Genomic DNA, 17,823 nt, shown 5'->3' with positions numbered 1-17,823 from the left:
TTCTTGTCTCCATTGTGAGTATGCTTCCCTCCCACCCATCCTGATCTTCCATCAGAGTCTACTCAGCTGTGCATATACATGTTAGTCATGTTTTAAGATGCTTTGTGTAAGACTATACATCAGTTTAACTTGACTTGTCACCCCTTGGAGCTGATATGTGTTTGTGTGCAATCTCCTTGTATTCTTTCAGTTGCTTTAGCACCTAGAGACCCTCAGACTTATTAAAAGACCCAAGTTAAACCACAAGGCTAGAACATTTATGCAAGATAATGACACCAACTATAAGAATTACTGGATAAGACCTGGGTTAATGAACCACTTGTTAACCTACAAAATTCAAGGAGAAGGTGCTTGCACACAAAAAGAAAGCATTTTTCAATAACCATGTTTGATCCAAACCATCATGTGGACAATGAAAGCTACCAGACACTTTTACCAACCCCCAATTCCAGTAACAGCCTGCTGCTCCATTTGTTAAACCAACAGCCTGATCACCTTCTGTGCTAGCTCCATGGTGCTCACTAAATTATGTCCCAGTAATAATGCTTTGCCTGTCTAGTTCATAGCATGAAGCTTGGTTCATTTCTCCATTCCCTTGTCATAAGATCCTGCCATCTAAAATCAAAATGCTGGTGTATTAGAAAAATAACAATAAATGAGAATCTTTATAGTCTCAAATTGTGTTCCTCATATTTGTGATTATGTGTATAAGATACAAAATATGTAAACACCGATGATAGAGAACAAGATTTCAGTTTCATTATATAAAGAAAACAAATGTTTTTTTTAAATGTAGAGCATCTGTATGCCACTACATCTTAAAAGCATTATGCCATACCAATCCTTATATAGGAAATCAACCAAATTAACAGAAGATGCATAATATCATGTACTTTTATCAATAATTGATGAGATCCAAGAAATTAAGAGGGACTTTCATTTATCTATTTTTGTTCCTTCAGGATTTTCCTATTATAACCTTCTATGCAGAAGAAAAGGTGACATTGAAAATAGGCCAACAAATCAGATTCAAAGGATTCATTTAAGACAAGACGGTGGATAGGATCAAACTTAAATAGCATGTTTTACTTCTCTTCCTCCTAATTGGGTTTGATAATTGAAATAAGTCTGTCAGAAATTAACACATTAAGAATGCTTTCCAAAATATGAAATTAGAAAACATTATTATAGGTATATCCCATTTGGCTCATAGATATTTTCCTCTAAGAAACATAAACAATAGTGATGATAATGACTTTATTTTCTTGGGAATTACAGAAATATTTCAGTTTTTCTGACCCGATATTCTGGGGGAGGGGATTGGTAACAATCCACTGCTAACATGTAACAGAGCTCATGATTATACAAGCCCCACAGACAAGACAGTGTTGATATTGCTAGGTGTCCCACACCATCTGAGGGTTCAGTTCCCGGTTGTGCATAATTGTCTAAAGAATTACACAGTGCTAGGGATATATTTATAATGTCTAAACATCTAGAGCTGCTAGTATGATAACAGAAAGTTGTCTAGGTGTTAAGTTTTGAGATTAGCATGCCTAAGAAGGGATTGTATAGCAATGGCAAGAAAAAGGAAGTTACATTTGAAGATGTCATCAAACAACTGGAAATATTTTCCAGTGAATAACAGCTAAGTAGATTTTGAGCAATAGAGGCTCAGTCAAATTGTGTGATTAAATAACTTTATTAGTCATCAAAATAAAAAAATTAAAAGCTGGGCTGGGAAGGTGGCTCAGTTGTAGAGCGCTTGCCTTGCATGCCTGAAGCCCTGGGTTCGATTCCCCAGCACCACATAAGCAAAAAGAAAAAAAAGCCAGAAGTGGCGCTGTGGCTCAAGTGGTAGAGCACTGGCCTTGAGCTGAAGAGCTGAGGGACAGTGCCCAGGCCCAGAGTTCAGGCTCCATGACTGGACCCCCCCCCCCAAAAAAAATTAAAAGCTACCAAAACCAGAGTGAAGGAAGTTAGTGAATGAACTGAATGCACAATTATAAGTTGGGTTTTTACTACAAGTAACAGACATAGATATGAGGTTAAGATTCTCCAACATGTGTTCACAGTGAGTTGTATGATCTTCCTATTGCTAAATTATGATTGGGAAAATGTTAAAGTAGAAATGAAGAACTCCAGACTATGCCCAATGCAGACAAATCCTTTCTCAGATTTAAAGTGAAACATGACCTACCACAGAACAAAATTAATAATGCCAAACATAGTGTTCTAAAGAGAAAATCTGGTCATAAGAAACTTGATGCCCTAAATATACAGACATTCTAAATTCACCTAATTAGAACATATAGAAGTACAGCACATGTATCTTCTTCCTAAAATGTATTTATATTTAACTATGAAAAAAATAATAAAAAACACAACCTAACATCTACCTGAAACTATATTTCATATACTAACAGCAGTCATAGAAATGCAGTCATGGTAGATAACATCATCCAGAGAATGAATTATTAGAATTACTCTATGCAAAAATAAAATCCAACATTTTTCTGAATGCACAATTCTTTAAGGTCATAGATGGTATGGAGCACATTGCCATGTTCAGGTAAGTTTTTGGATAGTTGCATGGTAGTTTGGGGTAGTTGCAATTGTTTTTCCTGAGTGTTGTTTTGTTGTTACTGAAGACCTGAGGCCAGAGAAGTAGTAGCATTAAAAAATGGAATTCCATCCAATGATCAAAGGTTGTGTTTTCTCCTCTTTATTATACCAGTAATGTCAGCGGGGGTAAGGTTTTCTGTTGAAGTACCAGTATCTATATGGAAACACTGGCAGTCCTAATAGACAAGACAATAGAAACGTGTATGAAAAGACCAATGGTTTATTACTTCTTATTGTCCTGGCTAGCTTAATTTTTCTTTCTGTTTACGTAAGATGTTCTGTAGGCTAAACATTGGAGCACACATCACATCTCTTTTCTGCATTTTTGGCTGTGTTCTACGACTTTCAGAATGGACTTGGCAATGAAAGGCCAGAGTTAAAGTCCAGACTGTAAGATAGAATTGAGCAGAGCAAATTACTCATGAAGAGAGTGAACCAAAGGCCTCCCTAGGATGCTTCCTCAGTTCCTCCCTGGTGCCTCATTTGGTACTCTTCAAAAACTGGTGCCCTGGAAAGTCGTGTCTTTCTCTCCCATGCAGATCTTCCCACTGGAGTCTAAAAAATCATTTATCCTGGCCAATCCATCTCTCATCATCTAGAAAAGTAAAATAATGTCATTAATTTCCCTTGAGGGAAATTAGAGGTGAATTGGAAATTAGGAAAACAGTGGACTCTCTATGGGAAAGATCATGGGGAAGAACAACTTTTTCCTTAATGTTTTCTACAGGAAAAGCATCTATATGATACAAATTGTTATTGGCTCAGAGTTGTGTTTGGCAGATTGAGTCTATACTGTGCATATAATCAGAATCAGTCTGGTAGAAATCTATTTCTTAATCATTTCTCCAGGGAGGATGAAACCTATATAGAATTGGCTCAGGTATTTTTTTGTTAGACTCTAAATTCACTGTTCAAAGGAGTGACCACGCCACTAGAATTCTTCCCTGCATACTCTAGTTACTAAGTTTGGGTATATGTGCGTATGATCTTGTGTATATTTACTTGTGTATTTATAAATTAGACAAAATGAATACCAGGAAGCTGGAACTTGAGGTGTCAGGAGAGAGCAAAGGTGGGAGAATGCAGACAAAATATTCAACTTATATAGTAAACTGAGGGGATGGGTGGACTTGGGAGAGACGGAGGAGAATGACCACAGTGGCGACATTGATCAAAATGTGTTATATACATAAGGTGACATGTTGAGTTGAAACCCTTTTATACCAGTACTTAAAGATTTTTTAAAAAGACAAAAAAAAAACCCAGAAAATAAAGGAATTGAGATCTGTAATCTCTTCAGTTAGGAATGTAATCAGCTGGTAGATATGTAAGAAAGCCATCAGTTGGCAAATGAACTAGAATGGTGTCTTTCTTTCTGCCTATTATCTCCAAACTGCACTGTATTTATAATGAGCAAGGAATTCCCAAATATGCCCTTGAGAGTCCAGCTTATCTGTGATGCAAGATGCTTCACTCTCCAGAATGTCAGAAGTTTCTTGTTTATGGTAATACGAACTTTTCAACCTTTCCTGTGTCCTTCCTTATTTCAACCTGAACATTTATGATAAATGATAAGAATGAAAACAATGTTCATTTAACATCCTTATAATTGTTTTAATAGTCATAATTCTATTACCAATGAAAAATGTCATTCATTGGTCAGTAGGCATTTGCTTCCATTCCAGTATATAAAATGAGTAAATTGATGAAATAAGCATTGTTATACCCAGAGAAATAAGAGCAAATGTTAGCAAATGGCCTTCCATCATTGATTATAAACCAACTTCTCATTCAAACTTCCCTTATAGACTAGAAAATGGCCAGCAAATAGCCAAGTCTCTGTGGAAAATGTCATCCTCATCTTTTTTGTTGTCTCTTAGGTACACTCTGGTCTTGTGACAGGTTATTTCCTTGTTTTAATTATTTTTTTATTAGAGCATTGTGCTGTAATGTGTTTGTTACAAGATGTTCATTGCAACATAATTGAAGTCATATTTTTCTCTGTTCCCTATGTAAATGTTAGGCTTTGAAATTTTTAGTATTATAGTGCTTCCACTGATTGCTTTATAAATTAAATATACATAATTGGGCAGATTTCAAAGTTTGGTGATAACTTTACAAATATTGTCTAGATGACAACTCTTATAGTAAATGCTACAGTTGCCTCTTAGACTTATTTATATTGAGTGTTTACTGGGGTGAATATCTTCTACCCCTTAGTGAAGAAAACAAAATAAAATAGCAAAAGACTGAATGAAAAGTCTTGGGCTTGGAAATCTAAGAACAAATTTAGGTCATACAACTCATTACCTTGTAGTCTGAAGTAAATTCCTAGTATGGCCAAACTCAAATGACCCCATAGAGTACCATCCTTGGTCAAAATAACTAAGAGATATAAGCCCTAGTTACCCACCTTTCCCTCCCTCCCTCCCTCCCTCCCTCCCTCCCTCTCACCCTCCCTCCCTCCCTCCCTTCCTCCCTTCCACCCTCCCTCCCTCCCTTCCTCCCTTCCACCCTCCCTCCCTCTCTCCCTCCCTCCCTCCCACCCTCCCTCCCACTCTCCCTCTCTTTCTCTCTCTCTCTCTTTCTCTCTCTCTCACACACAAAAACACAAAGAGCTAATATCTATGCAATTCTTATGTTTCGAAACCTCTTTCATATGTGATTACTTATTGGACATCCTCAGGTTGTGTTGTAATATCTGGTGTCAGAGATCAGATATAAAAATCTTGTTTGGGCAGCTTTACTTGATGTCTATGTAAAATGATGCATTTGTAACTAGACTTTGAAACTTTTCTATCAGTACTTTGAATTTTTATGCATATGTAGATTATCTTCAAGTTCTAACCAAATTGGATTTGGCATAAACCAAGATTAATGCTTGTCCTTGAACATCTCCTTGTGGTGATCAGGTGAAGGGCCTGTACCATAGTGTGAATCAATGCACTGATTCCTTTATAAAGTATACTTTGTTATGAAAAACACTGTGAGCTACATGAAGTAGGTAAATTGGTGATGCAGTTAATTTCCATCTGGCTGAAATTCCTCATCTCAGTATGAACTGGGAAACAATTAGTTTTGTCTAGAAATACCATTTTAGACTAATGTTCGGAAGCATTATAGCATCTGTATTTTTCATTGAGTATAAAATCAGAGTTTATCTGGTGTCACTACAGCAATTGTATTTGGGGGAAAGAGTATCATTGAAGTGAAATTGATTACTTAATCAACAATGAATTCTGATGTGTCTGAGTTGAAATTCCCATTCTGCTCCTTATTAGCAACATGGTTTTTAGAGATAGATTATCCTCTTTATTGGTAAAACTTAGAGCTGAATTGTGAAGTGATTAGTATGTCCTTCATGTCACCTTTTTATCCCCTTCTATTCTCTATTTAGGAGTGATGCTCTCCCTCTTTGCACATACACAATAGTGCTACTTGCTCTTTCCCTCCTATGAAAATTCCACACATGCTGGATCCTGTCATCTGCAAAAACTTTTCCACAAAATCTATTCTGATCTCTGTGATTTCAACTCCCAAAATAGCAATACACTAGGAACTCCAGAATCTCCATGATAAATTTATTTATATTCAAACCAAATTACTGTAAAATTTTAAGAATCTTAGAGATATCATCTGTATATCATGATCATTATTAACAATTTATACAATCTGTCCTATTTTCTAATTTATATTAAAAGCATACCTACTTCCTCAAAAGATTAACACAGAGTTCCCCTATGATCCAGCAATCCCACTTCTGGGCATTTACCCAAATGATCACAAACAAGGCCATACTAAAGCTACTAGCATGACCATGTTTATCACAGCATTATTTACCAAAGCTAACACATGGAACAAATCCAGATGCCCCTCAGTAGATGAATGGATCAACTTCATATATATATATATATATGAATTCTATGCTTGCATCAAAAAGAATGGCATTGGCCCAAAGAAACATAGATCCCATGGTTTCCCTCATTTGTAATTATTAGTATATGTCTAGAGTAGTCTAGCAGTTGAGCAAAATAGCTCAATAGCTATATACATATGACTATATAAGATGATGCTAAGTGAAATGAACTCTAAGACATGGAAATAGAGATTTTTCTTTGTTGTTATTGTTTTTGATGTACTATGTGATTTCTTTTATCTTTCATGTTTTTTTCCGTATGGTTTATCCCCTGTTGCCATTGTATTTGATTTTGTTACCTTGGGTATTGTATATGTTATCTGAGTTAGAGAAGAGATGAGGAAAAACAAAATAGTGAGACAAAGGACAAAGTGTGAACCAATGCAACAGCGATAGTCGCAAGACAATATGTTGGATATGAACTATGCAACTTGGGGGCAGGGGATTGGGGGTAGGGAAAGTAGGAGAAAAATGAGGGAGGGGTAACAAGTTTGATAAAAAATATACTCACTTCCTTACGTATGTAACTGTAACTCCTCTGCACATCACCTTGACAATAAAACTAAATTTAAACATCATACCTATGTTTTTGTATTCCAAATCCTTAAAAGTGGCATGACATAAGAAAAATGTAAAAATAATGATACAGAGATAAGAGTGAGAAATGTAATTATTGGCTGATTGTATAAGAAAGAGTCCTTGAAAGGGTTAATTTATGCAAGATGAGTGAGTGAATGGTAAAGAAGTACTTAAAAATTCATAGTTGATAGTATTTATCAACATATAATTCAAATATAAAATATATATAATTCAGTGTTATATTCAAATGTAATGATATTTTATAAGTATGAACTTGTCAAAACTTTAAAATATCAAAGTGCTGCCTACTGTTACCATAATGGTTCCTCAAAGCAAAGAGTGTAATTTTAAAATTCATTAAAACAAAGACTTAAACAAAATCTTTCCTTTTTAGAAACTCAGGGTTATATTTTTATTTATGGTCTCAGATAAGAGGAAGAGAAAATAAGTAGTACAAAATAAATCTAAAAATAACTTACTCTAAACCACTGGTGCTCCAGTGTAAAATTAGGGAAAGCATAGCTTAATACATGAGTATTTCTCACATAAAATTAGGTGCACTAACCAGACACTGGTGGCTCATACCTATAATCCTAGCTACTCAGAAAGCTAAGATCTAAGCACCACAGTATGAAGCCAGCCCAAGGCAGGAAAATCCAAGAAACTCTTATTTCCCATCAACCACCAAAAAAGCTGTAAGTGAAGCTATGGCTCAAGTAGTAGAGTGCTAACCTTGAGCCAAAACAAAAAAAAAAGTTCAGGTATAGTGCCCAGATCTTGAATTTAAGACCCAGAACTCACACACACACACACACACACACACACACACACACACACACACACACACACACACACACACACACACTGGGTGCACTGAGAATGGAGGGGAGCATGGTGGATGGTATTTCTGCAAGCACTGATTGTGTATTTCTCTTACTCATGGCAGGGAAAATTATAGCTCACAGAAATCTGATTGTCTTCTGTTTAAATACTATAATTTCTAATATAATTGGCCAATAAATAACAACATGAATTAATTGTTGTACTCATGAAGTTCCTTTTACTTTGAACTTCAGCATATATCTGGTGGGTATTACTGTGCCTCATATCTGGGGAATAAACTGAACCACAGTATCCTTGTAGACATTTTTAACTTTTAAATAGCATATCATCCTGGTACTATCTAAGTAAGCCTCATTTATGAGAAAATATGGATGTGTTCCAGCTGCTGAGTATATTTTTATTCAGTGAGGAATTTTCCTTTTATGGTGGATGCTCATTAGGCTGTGATTAATGTCATGCTGATTTTCATATGCAGTTAGAAAACTAACATTTACATGGAGGAAGAAAAATAAGAGCAGCAGTAAAGGAAATAGAAAAGGCCAACAATGCAAAGCTAACAATGAAAATGCCAGTAGAGAATTTCTTTAAGTTTTAGTATTGGGAGGAGGGGGTAAAAATGATTCATTATCACATCTAAGAATGAGATTTTTCTAAAATGGTCCTTTTATTTCCAAATATTATGATTAAGATAAACCTCAGGGTTTGTAGTCAGAATGAGAGTCTGACCCTTATTATTTGGTATTATTACAATTTTGCAGATTACTTCTAAAAATACAACCAGACAAGAATAAAATCATCATAACTTGCATTGTATCTCCATTGCAATGAGAACTTTCAAAAGACTACAACTGAGACACAATGGTTGTATATTTTTCTTCATATGTGTAAGCCAGAATTAGCTTATAAATATATAAGTAAATATGTTAAGTGGTATGTAAATATATACAAATATATTAACTGAAATACTTATGTAACTGTAACCTCTCTGTAAATGACCTTGGCAATAAAATTGAATTTTAAAAAATTGAAGCCATCAAAAATAGTCAATTAGAAGGCAGAGAAATAAAAAAAAAAAAAACCACAATAGACAATGTCTAAGATAATCCTAGCAGAGGAGCACAATAGCTCAATAGCTATTTACATATGGTCATATAAAATGATGCTGATCAAAATGAACTCCAAGATAAGGAAACAATAGATTTGTTGTTGTTGTTGTTTTAAATGCACTTTGTGAAGTTATTTCTTTTTTCTTTAAATTTTTCCTTTTGGTTTATTCTCTGTCATCACTGTTTTTGATTTTGGCACCCTGTGTTTTGTATATATGTTTTTTCTGATTTGGGGAAGGGAATGGAATAACAAAATGGTGAGACAAAGGGCAAAGGGTGAACCAATGCAACAGTGATACTCACAAGACAACTATGTTGCAAATGAACTTTACATCTTGGGGAGGGAGGGGAGCCTGGGGGGAGGAAAAGTGGGAGAAAATGAGGGAGGGGTCTAACACTGCTGGACAAGAAATGTACTCATTACCCTACTTATGTAACTGTAATCCCTCTGTACATTATCCTTACAATAAAATAAAATATTTTTAAAAGAACCATGAAAAAAAGAGCACCTACACGCGTGCCCTTTGACCTGCCAGAGGATTTGGCAAGAATGATAGACATCTATACAAAGGCCTAATCACTTGTTGCATATGTACATGAAGAAATGTATTGTTATTCTTCAGTGACTGCAACACTTCAAATTGCTTCTGCAGCCAGCCTAATCTTGTCTCAAATGATACTCTCCTGTCAAGAGTGGCACCTTCATTCCTCGGGTATATCAAGCTTTGTGCCACTTGAAGAATTTAGTACAAGTTGCTACATGTTCTTTAACTTCATACATGTTCGTGCCACCTCATATTCTCATAGCAAGGTCTTTTCCATGGTTGAACTCTGTGCTTACAAGAAATTTTGTCTACCACCTCTCTCAAGACAGGCCATTTTTGTCACTTTTACGTGTGACATCCTGTTTATCTCCACTGTAGTTATTTAACCTGAAATCCATAGGAACTTTGATTTTTATTTCGCTTTACTTATTTAAGATGATTTCTAAATATTTTCAGAAGGAAATTTAAAAATTGCCTCTATCTCTTATTCTAGTTATTCCTAGTGTGATTCAAATACTTGCTAGTGCACAAAATTAACTATATATGATAAAAGCAGCTACCCTCAGTGCTAGAAATGTGACAAAAACAAAGAAAGTGGCATTGAAGGTAATATAGCCAAATCCTAACTTATGTTTGTTTCTCTCTTTTTACTTTCACTACAGTTTTAGTAGCCACTTTGGGGTAGAATGATGAGAGAACTTTTGGTGTCTTAAGACTATTTGCTCTCTCGATCCACTTGGATTTGGTTATTTCTTCAACAAATTTCTAGAACCACACATTTCCTCTGTAGACTGCAATTTGTTTAAGGACCATCTATGTTTGTATTAGTGTCTGTGATTTCTTTTTGTTCATGCAAACATTTTCTTTTCTAAGCAAATGAAAAACTCATTCCAAAAATGAGCTATACTTCACTTTGTTCCTAGATGAAGAAGAATGACAAAAGAAGCTTGTGGCTTGTATTCCATCACATTACATGGTCCTTCCCCTATTTGCTGACCCACCACTGTAGCATGAGATAAAACATATGCTTGTAATCCATTGCATCCATTGAAAATCATCATCATCCCGATCAGTGAAATTACATGCTTCTTTGTTTTTTCTCTCCTATGAATATTTCTTCCATTTATCACCAGATAGCTGTTTGAGATCAAGAAGCCTCTTAGAGAGCACATTAAGAAGAAATGAGACTGAATTTATCATTACACACTGAGCTTTGAGATTTAAAGACGATTTCTTGTTTTGACATATTCAAATATGCAATCTCAAAAGAAACCCAAAAAGAGTGAAATTACTAATCTCACTAATCTTTAGCTATACAACAGATACAATTCAAGAAGTTTTAGTAATAAATGCCTACATGGAACATTATGCCTTAAATTCTTTCTTTGAACAGATCTCTAAACTCCTTCATGTCTATTAAAAATGGTATAGCTATGACAATCATTCCAAAGTCATTAAATTCCAAGCCACTATGCATGTAAAAATATAGGAAATTCTCTTCAGAAAACATTTTTGAGTAGTGTTTTGCCCTAAAGCATGATGGATTAAAAAGAAACCATTTTTGAAAATTTAATTTTACTCTAACACCATCTTTCCTGACTTTTAAAATTATTATTTACTGGACCAAAATGACAATATGACATTCTATATCTATGTTATTTGAGAGATATTTTATGTCCTCATAAAATTTTGAAGTAGAATTCCTTTTTTGTTTCATCCTGACATAATAACTAGAAAACATCCAAAATAAAGTTTCTGTGGGATGCTCATGAGGCAAGTGGAAAAAATAAAACTTTGTATATAATTCTTGACACCTTTAAATTATTAATCATAAAATGTCATATAATTCCATATAACTACATTTAGGGTATAATATTTCTAGTGTTTTGTCTTGAATTGTACAATATCTATATTTTTGTTCAAAATATTATGTAGCTAATTGCTAGTCTGGTGTTGGTGAACCTTGTACAAGTTCTTAGTAGTTATTATTATACAACTGAGTTAATCACTTTCAGAATTAATCATTCTTTAGCAAAAAACATCCTTAAAAGAAAGAATAGTGCTGGAGAAATATTATCATAAAGCCATAGTAATCAAAACAGCTTGGTACTGGCACAAGAACAGACTTGAGGACCAACGGAATAGAATTGAAAACCCAGACATGAACCCAGAAACCTATAGCCACCTAATCTTTGATAAGGGAGCTAAAAAAAATAGAATGGAAGAAAGACAGCCTCTTTAGTAAATGATGCTGGAAAAAATGGTTAAATACCTGTAGAAAACTAAAGTTAGATCCTTATATATCACCCAGTACCAGAATCCAAAAGCATCAAAACCTGGAATTCAAAGCAGACACCATGAAAACATTACAGGAAGGAATAGGAGAAACCCTAGATCTCCTAGGCACAGGCCAACTTTTCTTAATAGAGACCCAGAAACACAACAAATCAAAGAAAGGTTGGACAAATGGGATTGCATCAAGCTGCAGAGCTTCTGCATATCAAAGGACATAGCTAGCAAGATCAATAGAAAGCCCACTGATTGGGAGAAGATCTTCACTTGCCATACAACGGATAAGGGTCTCATATCTAAAATATACTTGGAACTCAAAAAATTAAATTCCTCCAACAACAAATCCTCAAAGAAATTTCTCTGAAGAGGAAATAAAATGGCCAATAGACATATGAAGAAATGATCAACCTCTCTAGCCATAAAAGAAATGCAAATCAAAACAAAGATGAGATTCCACCTCACCCCATTTAGAATGGCTATAATTAAGAAATCTAGTAACAACAGATGCTGGAGGAGATGTGGCCAGAAGGGAACACTACTGCATTGTTAGTGGGAATGTAATCTTGTTCATCTACTTTGGAAAGCAGTCAAAAGACTCCACATAGAGCTCTCCTATGACCCAGCAATCCCACTTTTGGGCATTTACCCAAATGATCACAAACAAGACCAAACTAAAGCTACCAGCACAACTATGTTTCATTATTTACCATAGCTAAGATATGGAACCAACCCCAATGCCCCTCAGTAGATGAATGGATCAAGAAAATGTGGGATATATATATATGCACACAATGGAATTCTATGTCTCCATCAGAAAGAATGACATTGCCCCATTTGTTAGGAAATGGAAAAACTTGGAAAAAATTATACTACGTGAAATAAGCCAGGCCCAAAGAAACATAGGTCCTATGGTTTCCTTTATTTTCAATAGCTAGTATATGTCTGGGACAAGCAGAAAAGGTCAAAAGCTATGTACATATGACCAAATAAGATGATGTTAGGCGAAATGAACCCATAGATAGGGACACAATTGTTTTTTTATTTTTTGCTATTGTTCTTAAGTTATTTATAATGTACCATGTGATTGTTTTTCTTTCTTTGTATGTTCCTCCCCCATGGTATAACCTTTGTTTTCATTGTATTTGATGTCGGTGCCCTGCATCTTGTAAATACACTTCTTTAGCTTGGGGAAGGGAAGGGGAAAAAAACAGAAATGCTTAAATAGTAATACAGGTTGGTGGGGGGAGGGTGAGTGTAGTTGTGGAGGTGGGAGAGGAAGGAGGGTAGGGGAAAAACAAAGGAGAAGAAACAATGCATGACAGAACATGTACTTCCTACCTTGCTCATGTAACTGTAACCCTTCTGTACAATATTTTTACAATAAAAAAGTATTTTAAAAATGAATTGTTCATTCTTGCTCTTACAATAGTGAATGCAACTTCACATCTGTGAATAAGAAAATTTCAGCTACATGTGGAGTAATTATTTAAACTTAAATATGGATGTTGGGTATTTTGTTTTCATTATAACATCTTTTGAGGGGAGCTGAGATGGTTTGGTGGAGATTAAAGTAATTCCCTATAGCATTGGAACTTGGCTTCCAGCCATTTCTTCTTGCAACAGTCTTGCTACTTTTTTCCAACCTTGCCTCAAACTTTGAATCCTCCCTGAATAGCTGGTATTACTGATATGTATGTCACCACTGCTAAACCCCAATTTCTTTCTGACACATGTTAATTTTATTAAGATATGCTGACTGGACATGATGGTTAGACTCGATGATAGTGTTGTTACTACATTGAGTAATTATTCAACACATAATGAATTATACAATATATTATCTATACAGAAAGGATCAGCAAATTATTGCCCAAGGACTAACTCTAGCCTATTTGATTTTTCTCATTAGCTGACAGTGTTGAATTTTAAAGTGATTAATTATTTTTAATTTTTTAGGTATCTACATAGTGCACTCAATTTTACATTTTGGCTGAAGATCTAAAATAATGACTATCTGACTTCAAAGGAAAAGTTTACAGACCTCAGATTTCCCTGACCATTGGATTTCTGCAAATATCTAAAAACCATGACCAAAAACATGCACAGTTTTGTCTAATGCCACTGGATTCACAGACATGAATTTTGCAGTCTTTTAGGTCACCTACTCAAATTGCCCTTAGTATGTGTCACTCTCCTCTACTAGAATATCCATAGACCTGAAAAAGAGACAGTTGCCTGCTTTAGAATGCTTAAATATTAAAAATATATTTAAAACAAAATTTTAAAACTGCAAGAGAAAATGAAATTTCAAGTTCTCATTATCATTGTTATTGTTATTATTGTTAATTATTATTTGGCAGAACTGGGATTTAAATCCAGGCCTAAATGCAGGCTTGCTATAGTGTTTCTGCCACATCTCCAGCCCTATTTTTTTTTTATTTTTTTGGAGGGAAGGAATAGGATATTTTTAATGTTAAGTTAGTTTACAGTGGGGTTTTAATTCCACAAGTCAGAATATGAATACAATGCATCTTGATTAGCCTTGCCATTGAGTGACTGTTTTTAGAGATGGAGTCTTGCAAATTTTTCTTTTTTTATTGTGAAAATACCGTACAGAGGGGTTACAATTACATGGGCAAGATAATGAGTACATTTCTTATCAAGCATTGTTGCCTCCTCCTTTGTTTTCCCATTCCCATCCCTTCCCATTTCCTACCCCCCCCCAACCAAAGTTGAAAAGTTCACTTTTCGACATAACATCTTGTACATCCCATTGTTGCAATGGGTCACTTGTATCCCTATTTAAACAATTTCTTTTTTCCCTTCCCCTCCACAAATTATACCAACATCAAATACAGTGAAAACAGAGGTTTTACTGTGGGGGAGGGACATACAAAGCAACAAAGAAATATCTTATAAATATGTTAGAAACAATAGCAAGAAAGAACAAACATTTGAATCCTTATCTTGGGGTTCATTTTGCCTAACATCAACTTATCTGACCATTTCTGCTTGTCTCAGACATATACTGGTTATTGCAAATGAGGGAAACCATGGGAACTATGTTTCTTTGGGCCTGGCTTACTTCACTTAATATAATTTATTCCAAGTCTTTCCATTTCCTAATAAATGGGGCAATATCATTCTTTCTGATGGAGGCATAGAATTCTATTGTGTATATATCCCACATTTTCTTGATCCATTCATCTACTGAGGGGCATCTGGGTTGGTTCCATCTCTTAGCTATGGTAAACAATGTTGCAATAAATATAGTTGTGCTGGTAGCTTTAGTATGAAAACCTGAAAAAGGAAATCAAAATAGAACTTAGGAAGTGGAAAAACATCCCATGCTCCTATATTAGAAGAATCAACATTGTGAAAATGGCAATACTTCCCAAGGTTACCTACAAATTCAGTGTGATACCTATCAATATTCCAGCCTCATTCTACAAGGAAATAGAAGAGGCAATCCAAAACTTCATATGGAACAATAAAAGACCCTGAATAGCAAAAACAATCCTCAACAGAAAGAACAGTTCTAGAGGAATATCAATACCAAATTTCAAACTCTACTACAAAGCCAGAGTAATCAAAACAGTTTGGTACTGGCACAAGAACAGACCTCAGGACCAATGGAATAGAATTGAAAACCCAGAAAGGAACCCACAGACCTATAGCCTTCTAATATTCGATAAGGGAGCTAAAACAGTAGAATGGAAGAAAGACAGCCTCTTCAGTAAATGATGCTGGCAAAACTGGTTAATCACTTGCAGAAAACTAAAGCTAGATCCTTATATATCACCCTGCACCAGAATCAACTCCAAATGGATCAAAGACCCCGGAGTCAAAGCAGACACTCTGAAAACATTACAGGACAGAATAGGAGAAACCCTAGGTCTCCTTGGCACAAGCCGAAATTTTCTTAAGAGATCCAGAAACACAACAAATCAAAGAAAGGTTGGACAATTGGGATTGCATGAAGTTGCAGAGCTTCTGCATGGCAAAGGACATCGCTAGCAAGATCAATAGAAAGCCCACGGATTGGGAGAAAGTCTTCTCTAGCAAATGTTTCTACCCAGGCTGGGTTTAAACCTCAATCCTTCATATCTCTCAGCCTCCTGAGTAGCAATGATTACAGGCATATCCACCAACACCTGGCAGGAGTTATTTTCAACTCTGTAAAACCCCCCTATCCCCCTGCATACAGCCATCTTTCTCAGTGTTATAATCTTGATTTATATGCAGTTTCATGGCATTCTTCCAGCTGACATAGAAAGAAAGGCCTTTCTACATTTGCAAATATCTCAAGTGAAGAAGAAACACATAAAATCGATGGTCAACCAAGTGACCTTCAATTAAGGCACCACTTTCATTGGTAATATTAGTCATACACATAGCTAATTGTCATTTTCTTATCCTAAAGTGGATTTTTGACATCAGCTAATAAAACAAAATGCTTTTAAATAATCAGTCTTTATACATACTGAAGTTCTGGTAGTAGACTTGTATCTGTAGCATCTATCTAGATATTTATCTTCTCACAAACGAAATGGTAATATGTATGTTAAAATCTTCTGATAATGCAAATCAAAAAGGTTTGGGAAAGTATTTTTTAACTGAGACATTCCAGTGCTAGGAGTTTATCCTAAACAAGTACTTATGGATACAAAGGTACAGTATTTATTGTAGAAAAAAAGATGAAAATAATATTAATGTATAGCAACTGAACGATGGTCAAATACATGTATTCAAATAACAGAGAGGCACATCTATTGATATTTCTTTCTTTTACTCACATTTTATATTTTCAATATAATACATTTTTTCTTTTTTTCATTTTTTATTAACATTTTTTATTGTGAAAATACTGTACAGAGGGGTTACAATTACATGGGCAAGATAATGCGTACATTTCTTATCAAGCATTGCAGCCTCCTCCTTTGTTTACCCTTCACATCCCTTCCCAGCCTCCCCCCACTCCAATCCTCCCCCTCTCCCCCTCCCCCCACCCCCCACCCCCACCTCAGCACCAACTTTGTAAAGCTCGTTTTCAACATGACAACTTGTACTTCTCATTGTTGCAACAGGTCCACCTGTATCCTTAAATGACTTGATTTTCCCCATCTCCCCCACAAGTTATACTGACATCAAATATAGCGAAGGCAGGGGTTATACTGTGGGGGAGGGACATACAAAGCAACAGAGATAATCTTATAAATGCGTTAGAAACAAATGCATGAAAGAAAAAAACATTAAAATAAATATCTAAGGGTTCATTTTCCTAACATCACATTATCTGACCTTTTCCCCTTGACTCATACATATACTAGATATTACAAATAAGGGAAACCATGGGACCTATGTTTCTTTGGGCCTGGCTTACTTCACTTAATATAATTTTTTCCAAGTTTTTCCATTTCCTAACAAATGAGAAAATGTCATTCTTTCTGATGGAGGCATAGAATTCCATGCTCCTGGATTGGAAAGATTAACATCGTGAAAATGGCAATACTTCCCAAGGCTATTTACAAATTCAACGTGATACCTATCAAAATTCCAACCTCATTCTTCAAGGAAATAGAAGAGGCAATCCAAAAATTCATATGGAACAATAAAAGACCCCGAATAACAAAAACGCTCCTCAATGGAAAGAACACTGCTGGAGGAATATCAATACCAAATTTCAAACTCTACTTAAAGCCATAGTAATCAAAACAGCTTGGTATTGGCATAAGAACAGACCTCAGGACCAATGGAATAGAATTGAAAATCCAGAAGTGAACCCACAGACCTATAGCCTTCTAATCTTCGATAAGGGAGCTAAAACAGTAAGATGGAAGAAAGACAGCCTCTTCAGTAACTGGTGCTGGCAAAATTGGTTAACTACTTGTAGAAAACTAAAGCTAGATCCTTATAT

The sequence above is a fragment of the Dipodomys spectabilis genome, unplaced genomic scaffold (assembly GCF_019054845.1).
Source record: "Dipodomys spectabilis isolate Male_0828 unplaced genomic scaffold, ASM1905484v1 ptg000026l, whole genome shotgun sequence".
NCBI lineage: Eukaryota > Metazoa > Chordata > Mammalia > Rodentia > Heteromyidae > Dipodomys > Dipodomys spectabilis.
This window is presented reverse-complemented; position numbering follows the sequence as displayed.